A 10,748-nucleotide genomic window follows, 5' to 3' on the forward strand; every position below is an offset into this window, starting at 1 on the left:
ATGACTATGAGCCCTCTTGCATATTGCATGACAAAATATCATAGCAAAACCTATAGTTGAAGGAGTCAAAAAAAGACGTTTCTGTATACGTACTTGTATTTAAGGAGCTCTGACTGACTTTGTTTGAAACTGAGAACTATCCATAAGATAGTCCAACTCTCTGCTTTGCTTAAACCCTATAAATCCTTTTAGTTTGAAATTCTCTCTGAATGGCTCAAAAAAGCAAGATTTTGATAATTGGAGGGATTGGATACATTGGAAAATGCATAGTAGAGGAGAGTGCAAAAGCTGGGCATCCTACTTTTGCATTGGTCAGAGAAAACACAACTTCTAATCCTGAGAAGTCCAAACTCATTGAGAGCTTCAAGAGCTCTGGAGTGACACTTCTCCATGTATGTACAAACTCTAGTTCTCCGCATTGTGGGCGTGTTTTAAGTACTTTGGATTAGTATATTGATCTTGAAAGTCATGTGATTGTTTCACAGGGAGACATATCATCATGAAAGCTTGGTGAAGGCAATCAAGCAAGTTGATGTAGTGATCTCTGCACTTGGATCACCAGAACAGATAGCTGATCAAGTGAAGATTATTGCTGCCATCAAAGAAGCTGAAAATATCAAGGCAAGGCACATATATATCTTGCTAAAATCTTTTTTATATTTTTCCAGTTTTTTTTTTTTAATGTAAAGTTGCTTATTTAGTTCTCAACAACTTTTGGCCTTAGTATCAAATCTTCCTTTTACTTTAAAATGTTTTCCTTAATACTTCTCTATTTTTAGAATTGTTTCAAAAAATACTAATCATCCAAAATAATAGGAAATTGTGGAAAATGGAATTCATGCCATGCCATAGACCCCACATCCTATGACCTAGGATGATGTGTTGATAAATTATTATTTTATTTACAAGAATTTAAATTAGGCTAATTAAACGCTTAGTGATAATTCTATGTTTGAATAACGAAGAAGTAGATTAGTATTGTAATTTGCGTTATTTTAGAATTTGTTGATGAGGTTCTCTCGTCTTATTGCTTGACATAATTATTACAAACAAAAACATTAATCCCAAAAAATCTTTTTTCTCTCTTTTCAAGTTCAAGAGACTAGTCGCCTAAAATTGACTAAATATCATTTTATTTTTCCAGTTCACATCACATCCTCAAAGTAACCTTAGTTTCATTAATTTCGTTTATTATTTCAGCAATTTACTTCTATATGATGGTATAATAACTTTTTGAAACATGTTAAAGTAAAAATTCAAAAGTCGATGACCAAATATGCAATTTAACTTCTTCTATTTGCTGTTTGGCTTGTAATTGATGAACTAAACGAGAAATCAAGAAACTTACATTATATACAATGAAATATTGGTGGGTTTCAGAGGTTCCTCCCGTCCGAGTTTGGAGGTGATGTGGATCGTATCCATGCACTCGAGCCACTTGAACATCATTTAAGGGCCAAGGCTAGCATCCGGAGATCCATCGAGACTGAAGGAGTTCCATATACCTACCTTGTTTCCAATGGCTTTGCTGGGTACTTTTTCCTAACTTCAGAGTTGGACTTGCAGGTGCCACAGCTCCACCAAGGGACAAAGTAGAAATAATTGGAGATGGAAACCCCAAAGGTATTAGTATAAAATTAATCATCTTTCTTTTTAAACTAGTCGAGACTTTCTCATTTGCTTATATATGTGTGTGCGTGGGTGTGACTTTTACTACATGTAAGTCAACTAGATCATCAACTACTTCGGTTAAAGATGACAAAGTAATTGTTATTTTCTATGTTAACAGTAATTTTTTCCAAAGAAGAAGATATTAATTGCAACTTATACCATAAAAGCAGTGGACGATCCAAGAACCTAGCTTGAACAAGGTCCTTCATGTTAAACCCCCTGCCAATATTTTGTCCTTCATCGAGATTGTCTCCCTGTGGGAGAAGAAGATTGGCAAGACCCTTGAGAAGACTTACCTTCTAGAGGATCAACTTCTGAAGAAAATCCAAGGTTAGTAAGAACAATTTCAAATGTTGATTTATAGTGTTTTCTTATATATCTAATTTGTTTTGGATCATATGATTTTTTTTTTTTTATCTAATTTGTTAGGATACACCTTATTACCTCATTTGGATTATTAGGGAAGTTGGCAGTTGGGTTATCTTCTTCATTTCTGTGTACTGTTAGTCAAACCAGCTAACTGTAATACCAGAGATTCACATATTATAGACAATACTAAAAATATTTAATTAGAAGTTACTATGTACACATTACTGGTAACCAAGAAGCTGTATTTGACATTTTTTTTAATGACTGACTTCATTTCATCAATATTTAGTGCATAACTTGTTCGGTTTCTTATTGGAATTTTTGGATGGCATAAAAATAAATAAATAAAAGGAAGTAATCCTCCTATTAATTTGAGCAGTTCTATGTACTAGCTAGAGAATGAGGAGAGTTTCAAAGATGGTTGGGGTATTTGATACTTATTTTTTTCTCTTCTGCAGAGTGTTCCAATCCTTTAAACCTCCTCCTCCTATCCATTGCCCACTCTACCTTTGTGAAGGGAAATGTTGGAGACTTTGAGATTAAGGCTTCTAACGACGTGGAGGCTTCAGAGCTTTATACAGAGGTGAAATACACCACTGTAGATGAATACTTGGATCAGTTTGTCTAAAACTTGGAACATGTTTGTGGCAATATGTTGATACAGTGTACAATAAAATTAAAATCTTTGTTGTCTATGTGGCATTTGCTACTTGTCAGTTCTTTGTGTGAGGTTTACTCCCATGTGAAATGGAAGATACATGCACCAAATGTATTTTACATTTAATTATTATATACGACGAGATAAGTAATTTGTGGTTTAAATTTTTTTTAGTACTCCTTACAAACAATTTATCCCCTCTACATATTGAACGGCCTAAAGAAAAAGCATATATAATTAAATTTATCACTTATATTAAAAAATATATATAAAACTTTAATAACATATACAAAAATGTATTTTATCAATAACCTACTAAAATTACACAAAGAATGCGACATAATTGTAAATGAAGCAACTCTTCTTTATATACAAACATCTCCTCTCAAAGCATCACCGAAATAGACCAAATTGACAGAAGTTGACCAAATGGACTGCATACGAGATGGACCAAACTGGACCAAGTTAGACCCAATGAACCGAAGTGGACCGAGATAGACCGAATGGACGGAAGAGGACCGAAATGGACAAAAATGAACCAAATTAGACCGAAGTGGACCTAATTAAACCAAAGTGAACTAAATTGGCTTAATTAGACCAAAGTGGACCGAAATGTTACGCTAATGTGACTCAATAGCAATAATAAATGATATACTACAGTTTTTTTTATATTATAGACCATGTTGTTCGCCTATTCTACTAGACCATACTCTCTTTGTCCATGTATCTGACCCATGGCTTGGATTACGGGAGCAGTTGCTTGAGTTGTAGAACCAAGCCATTGCTTGTGTCTATGGGAAGAAGGAAGAACTTGAGACACAAGCCTCCAATCCTACAAGCTCTTGGTTCGTGTGACCTTTCCTACAGACAACAAAAAGTTATGCAATCCCTTATTTTTTTTAAATACTTTTGAGTATGTTTGGTTGTGTTGTTTAAACAACAATTTTTATTGTTCAAATAACACAACACATATTTCCACAATACTTTTTACTCTACACATATTTTCACAACACTTAAACAATGTTATTAGAACAACATTACCAAATAAACCTTTTGTGTTTCTCAGTTACTCTCCAAGAGAGAAAGTACCTTTAAGGAGCTGCAAGAGAGGGTCACGAAGAGAGTCATGGGTTGGAAGGAGAAATATATCTCAAAGGCCGGAAGAGAGGTGCTGATCAAAACGGTAGCTCAAGCCATACCCACCTACTCCATGAGTTTGTTTAAAATTCCTAGAACCATCTGTGATGGGATCAACTCAGTTTTATCCAAGTACTGGTGGGGACAAACTCGAAATGAGAAGAAAATACACTGGATTAATTGGGGTAAGTTGTGTGGCTCGAAAAAGAAAGGTGGAATGGGCTTTCGGGATATCCACGCGTTCAACTTAGCCATGCTAGCTAAACAGGCGTGGCGGCTGATTAAGGAGACACATTCTTTGTTCTACCGAGTGTATAAGGCAAGGTATTTTCCCCATTGCTCTTTTATGGAAGCTGGCTTAGGCTCGAGCCCTTCTTTGGTTTGGAGGAGCTTGCTGCAAGCTCGAGATGTGATTCGGGAAGGGGCTGTATGGGAAGTGGGTGATGGGAGGTCCATTGGAATCAGCTCACATAAGTGGCTCCCACACCCTCCACGGTTCAAAGATGGAGCAGACCGAGAGTTGAGAGTTTGTGATTTAATCAATGCGGAGACCCATTAGTGGGAACGGAGTATTCTTGCTGCCACTTTCACTCGAGCCACAGTGGATGACATCCTGACGATTAGGCTGGGCACGGAGAACACAAGGGATAAGTTGACGCGGAAGGAAAATAAGCTTCGGGAGTTTACGGTGAAGACGGCATATCACGTGGCCCTCCGGCTCAGCCACCCCCACTCTGGGGAGCACTCGTCCGCTTCTCAGGATCAGCGCCTGTGGAAGAGGATGTGGTCCCTAAACGTCCCTCCGAAGGTTCGGACCTTTATGTGGAGAGCGTGTTGCGATATTCTCCCTACGAAATCCAACCTTGCCCGGCGGAAAGTGCAGATTGATCCGAAGTGCTCCTTGTGTGGACAGGTAGATGAAACAACCAAGCATATTTTATGGGAATGCCCATTTCCCCGAAACGTATGGGCTTTGGTTCGGGGTAAACTACAGAAGAGCAGCTTCGAGACAGAGGACTTCTTCATGCTCGCACGACATATGTTACACAGACTTGGTGGAAATGACCTTGAGTTGTGGGCCATAATCTCTTGGTCACTATGGAATGCTCGAAACCACTTCCAGTTTAAGAATGTTCAAACCCACCCATGCGAGATTTTTAAGCAAGCAGAATCCTTACTGGAAGAATACAAGAGACTTGCAAAGACTCTTCCCCGAGGAGGAGGATTTATATTTTTACGTTGTATGCATGGCCCTTGTGTAATATGCATGGCCTTGTCTTTTGTCTTTAAGTCTTAGCAGGTCCTGGAGTTATGGGCCATGTTTTTTTAGCTCTAGGCCGTTTCTTTGGTTGTAAAGTTACTGGGCCGGGCCTCCTTGTCTTCTTTTGTTTTTCCTTTTGATTAATATATTTCTATCTTTTCAGTCAAAATAAAAAATAAAAAAAAAAAAGAAAAGAAAGAAAGAAAGGCTTCTTATTGTGAGGAGGGCCCTTAAGACTAGTTTGGCTGAAGGCTTTTTAGCTATAAACAAAGGCCCTTCATGTGACCAAGGTATAGGCCTTTCAATGGGCCGCATGTGTACATCTTGATTTTTTAATGGGCTTCGTTTGATGAAGCTTAGGGCTTTATAGTGGACCCGAAGGGAGATAGGCCCCTACTTCGGGTCTGGGCTTTTTTTGGGCACAAGGTTAATCTGCCTGTGTCCTGTGGGCCCGTGCCTTATCACATTTTGTTTCAAAATAATGTCTTAAATTTAACATAATTTTTATTTTACATTTTTACTCCGATTAACATATCCATTAAGTTAGCTGAAAATGAAGAAAAAAATTTTAGGTAATCTCGGAAAAAAACATGAAAGCTTTTAAGATGTAAATTGGCTCAACAAAATGCTATGGTATGCTAACGGAATTAGTTTATACCGTTGGCCGCCACAGCACACACTCATGCGACAGATTCAAAATTGCCTTGTCCTGTAGCAATAAAGAGACAAAGCCATCCTCGACAGTAAGCTTAGAAATTAAAGGAAATACAGAACATATTTCCACCTTGTTTGATCAACACCAAGCATCTTCACCGTCATCACCGATGTGTCATCCTTGTAAACATCGTATTCACAACATTTTAATCCGTATCCCCTGCTAAATGAATGCTCTTAACTTCAATTTCTTTGAACGCCCTTTGCTGGCTTGTCCTCACTTTGTCTTTTGACCATCATTTGCTTCACCATTTTGCAGGCTTCTACTCCTTTAGAAGCACAGAGTGTTTGACCAAATCTTAAAAAGTTAAAACCAGAGGGTCAAGCATTATTGAAGTGGGGTTTTGTTTACAAACACCAACTAGCTGACTGACTTTTGGCGAGTTTTGATATTCAGAAAAAGGAGAATTCGCTGCGGTATTGCAGGGCCTGTCAGCTTAATTCCTCAGCCATGTCAAAGCAGAGGCGAAGTGGTTATGAACCGTCTGACACGGAGACTGAGGGGTGTGACAGTCCATGGATTGAAGCTAAAGATGTCCTCAGTATTCCCCTTAGTCATCGCAGACCAGTTGATACTTTGATTTGGCAAAGAACAAGGAATGGAGTCTACTCAACAAAATCTGCCTACCGTATGCTTGATGAAGCGAAGAATTTGTCTGAAGCAGGGGCAGTCAAATCCGACAGCACACAATGGCTTTTGGAAGAAAATTTGGAGTATCAATGTCCCTAACAAAATTAAGCATTTTCTATGGCGAGCCTGGCGTGAAGCAATGCCTACAAGGAAAAACCTGTGTCATCGTCACTGGCGGAGCCAGAGGGGGGCGAGGGGGGCACCTGCCCCCTGACTCCTTTTTTTTATTTTTTTTTGTATTAGTAGTCACATGGAAGAAAAAAAAAAATTTCTACTTGTTGAAACTTGAAAGTGACCAAACCACCTATTTCACTATTTTTTTATTTTTATTTTATATCATTATTTACACAATTTTTACTATTTATGATACTTTTCACAGCATTTTATCTTTAAATGATGCTAAAGATATTATAAATTTTACTACTTATGTATTACAAATTGGCATGTTATCAATCACAAAAAATAATTTCAAACATTTATTCATTATATTTTTTAAGTAACATTAATCATATTTTTACTCCATCAGTTTGTAAATTTTTTAGTAGTTATGAATGGGTTGTTTTTGTTTATTTATTTTAATAATATAAAATATATTCATATTTTCTTACAATCGTTTATTTATTTTGTTATTATTGTTGATTAATGTTTTTTAGATAAATTTCACTTTTAATATCGTCTTTTAATTTTGCCCCCTCTAGACTAAAATCCTAACTCCGCCACTCATCGTCAAGTGACTCACAACTCTACTTTTGAGTTTTGCAATGGGAGGAGGAAGACACTATCCATGTTCTTTGGGAGTCTCAGGTGACTAAGGAGATTTGGTGGGAGATTGAACCATGTCGTAGTAATCTGTCAACCCGATTTACTTGCTTAACAGATTTACTAACAGGTTTTTTTCATTGCAACGAACCAAATCTGACAGAGCTGTTTGCATTTGTTGCTTGGAGTACATGGACGAAGAGGAATGCAGGGAATTGTTCCATCCCTTACTCTAAGATTTTTGCTGATGCGAAGGACAGATTATACGAATACCAAGCAGCACAGAAAGCCAACCAACCAGAATTAGCAATCCTCGACCCTTCCCGTTGGCCGCCTCCTCCAGTGCATTTACTCAGAAAATTTCGACGGTGCTCTGTTCCATGAGACGTCGTGTGCTGGTATTGGAGTGGTCATAAGGAATGCTACAGGAAAGGTGGTGGGTGCTTAATCAGAGAGAATAAACTTACCACCTACGGTGGAAGACGTTGAAGATCTGGCCTGCAGGAGAGCGATTGTTTTTGCAATCGAATTGGGCTTGCAGCGTGTGGTTTTCGAAGGGGACTCGGCAACTGTCATAAATCACCTTCAAGAAGACACACCGTGTTTGGCTTCATTTGGTAACGCTATTGCAGATTCAACCTCCCTGGCATCGCAACTTGAATCCTTTTCTTTCTCCCATGTACGTAGGTTGGGAAACGCTGTGGCTGATAAGTTAGCCAAGTTAGCTAAAAAGTTTGATACTCCACATGTTTGGGTGGAGGATACTCCTATTGAGGTTGATCCTTTTGTATTGGTCGACTGCAGTTTTGCAGGAGTTTGAATAAATTTTTGGTCTGGGTTCTCAAAAAAAAAAAGAAATATATATATATATACACTGCTATTGTGGCCTTTTCTTTTCTTTTTTGATATTTTAGGTAAGAGGCCTAGATGAGGTATCAATCCTATTTATTACAGAAGTGTGTCTCGCCTAGTAACTTGCCTTATCTTGTTGCTTATCATTTATAGACGTTTGTGACCATTGGATTTTTCATTTTTGGAACCCTTGGTGTGAACTTGTTTTTAATGCCTTTCCTTTTGAAAATCCAACAAGAATATCATTGAATCAAGAGAAAAATATGTGGCAAAAGAAAAACACTTTCAAGTGAAGAAAAGAACAGTACCTAGTGTTCTAATTGTGATAACAATAATTGAATTTATGGGAAAGTATTATAATGGTGTGTTAAATAAGTCATTGGCTTGTCCAGGTAATTAATAATAAATAATAGGTTAGCTTATAAGGAAAGTTGTGGCTCGTTTAGATTAAGGGAGAGGAAGGGAGAGTAGAGTAGATTTAGCACAAAATTAGTTTATTTTTAGCCAACTCTACTCTACTCCCCTTCACTCCTCCTCCTTCCCCTCCATCCAATCAAGCCATTAATCTCCAATGGGCTGAACTAAATAGTCATAAACAGCTACAAAAGCACAAAAAAGGCAAGAAAAGAGAAAAATAAAAGGCACAAAGTAAAATTGATTTCGATCCACATGCGCAATAAGACAAGACACATACTTAAGGCTCATGTCTATACAAAGCCCCATATTTTAAGATATCAAAATAGGTTCACAATAATTTATAAACTATATAATGCTCAATGTAGGACGGTGCCGTGATGGTTCGTAGGAACTTCAGCTATATAAGAAGACAAGCAATATACAAGAGCCCATAGCTGACCATGTTCAACACTATCACAATTTAAAAATGTGGCTAGATGAGATCAAAAATTGTATTGTATGACATCTTCAAAATGATTTAATATAAAAATTTAAGAGCAATGTTTATTCCGCACATGCTCTTACACACACTCAAAAAAATAACTAAAATTGTGACTTGATTTTAGTTATTTTTTCTAATGTGCGTTAATGTTTGGTATAACCGCGTGTAACAAAATTTTCCCAAATTTTAATGGAATGAAACCCTTTTTTGAGATTCATAAAAAAATTTAAAATAAATAAAAATGAAGAGGGGGAACGGTTGAAGATTAGCACATACGTTATATTGTAAATCCTTAATTACGTCATTTTGTTGATTAATAGTAGACTATTGGGTTGTTCTAAAAGTAATAAACAAATGAAAAGAAGAAGCCCCTATGACTATGAGCCCTCTTGCATATTGCATGACGAAATATCATAACAAAACCTATAACTAATAGAATTAAGGAATCAACGTTGTCTTAAAAAAAAATAGTTGAAGGAGTCAGACAAAGATGTTTCTGTATACGTAATTGTATTTAAGGAGCTCTGACTGACTTTGTTTGAAACTGAAAATTACCCTAAAGATAGTCCAACTCTCTTCTACGCTTAAACCCTATTAATCCATTTAGTTTGAAATTATCTCTGAATGGCTCAAAAAAGCAAGAATTTGATAATTGGAGGGATTGGATACATTGGAAAATACATAGTGGATGAAAGTGCGAAGGTTGGGCACCCCACTTTTGCATTGGTCAAAGAAAGCACAGCTTCTAATCCTGAAAAGTCTAAACTCATTGAGAGCTTCAAGAGCTCTAGAGTGACAATTCTCCATGTATGTACAAACTCTAGTTCTCCACATCGTGGGTGTGTTTTTAATACTTTGGATTAGTATATTGATCTTGAAAGTCATGTGATCGTTTCACAGGGAGACATATATCATCATGAAAGCTTGGTGAAGGCAATCAAGCAAGTTGATGTAGTGATCTCTGCACTTGGATCACTATCCTCACATGTGATATTAGTACTGCACAATGTGAGTATAATACCATTAAATATGAAAAAAAAATAAGGGAACCGCCGAATGTGACAAAAATACAATCATATATGATATTAGTACTGCACAATATGAGAATAGTACCATCAAATATGAGAAAAAAAATAAGGGAACCACTGAATGTAATAAAAGTACAGTCACATGTGATATTAATGCTCGAACCCAAGTCTTGAGACTTTTTGGCCTGGTTTCTCACCAACTAGGCCACCCTAATGTTGGTATTTTGACATGCATGTTAATTAAGAACATAAAAACCATGCAATCCAACAATTGGATTTTCAAAATATGTAACCATGTTAATTTTTTAGTGAAAATTTGTAAACTTTGTCCAATACAAAGTTACAAACAACCCCCCCCCCCCCCCCCCCCACCAAAAAAAAAAAATCCAATCATACTCTTGGGGATTAGGAGTGTGCTCATATGTGAGTTGATATACTATTGTGCGTTTCATTTGGTATCTTTTGATACGAGGTCTAGATGAAGTGTTGGTCTTATCTATTTCATATGCATGTCTCGTCCTGTCTAGTTGCTCGTCATTCTTGGGCTTTTATATCTAGTTTGCTTGTCAATCTTGGTTTTTATAACTGATTCTGATTGTTGGGTTTTTGACACTATTGGTGTCTAGTTTTTTGTAATCTTTACTAGATTTTGGTATTTTTTACTAAGTCAATGCCAATGGCTTACCTAACTTAACACATCACCAGACCATTTGTCTTGTCAGCTTCTTTTTCTCCATCAAATGGTTCTATTTGACCTTCTCTTCCACACA

At 36.9% G+C, this 10,748-nt stretch overlaps 1 pseudogene; it reads left to right on the top strand.

The window, feature by feature from the left end:
- Positions 1–209: 209 nt before the first annotated feature.
- Positions 210–2,751, top strand: LOC142624567 (phenylcoumaran benzylic ether reductase POP1-like; annotated as a pseudogene).
- The last annotated feature ends 7,997 nt before the right edge of the window (positions 2,752–10,748 follow it).

This window comes from Castanea sativa, chromosome 2 (assembly GCF_040712315.1).
Source record: "Castanea sativa cultivar Marrone di Chiusa Pesio chromosome 2, ASM4071231v1".
Taxonomy (NCBI): domain Eukaryota; kingdom Viridiplantae; phylum Streptophyta; class Magnoliopsida; order Fagales; family Fagaceae; genus Castanea; species Castanea sativa.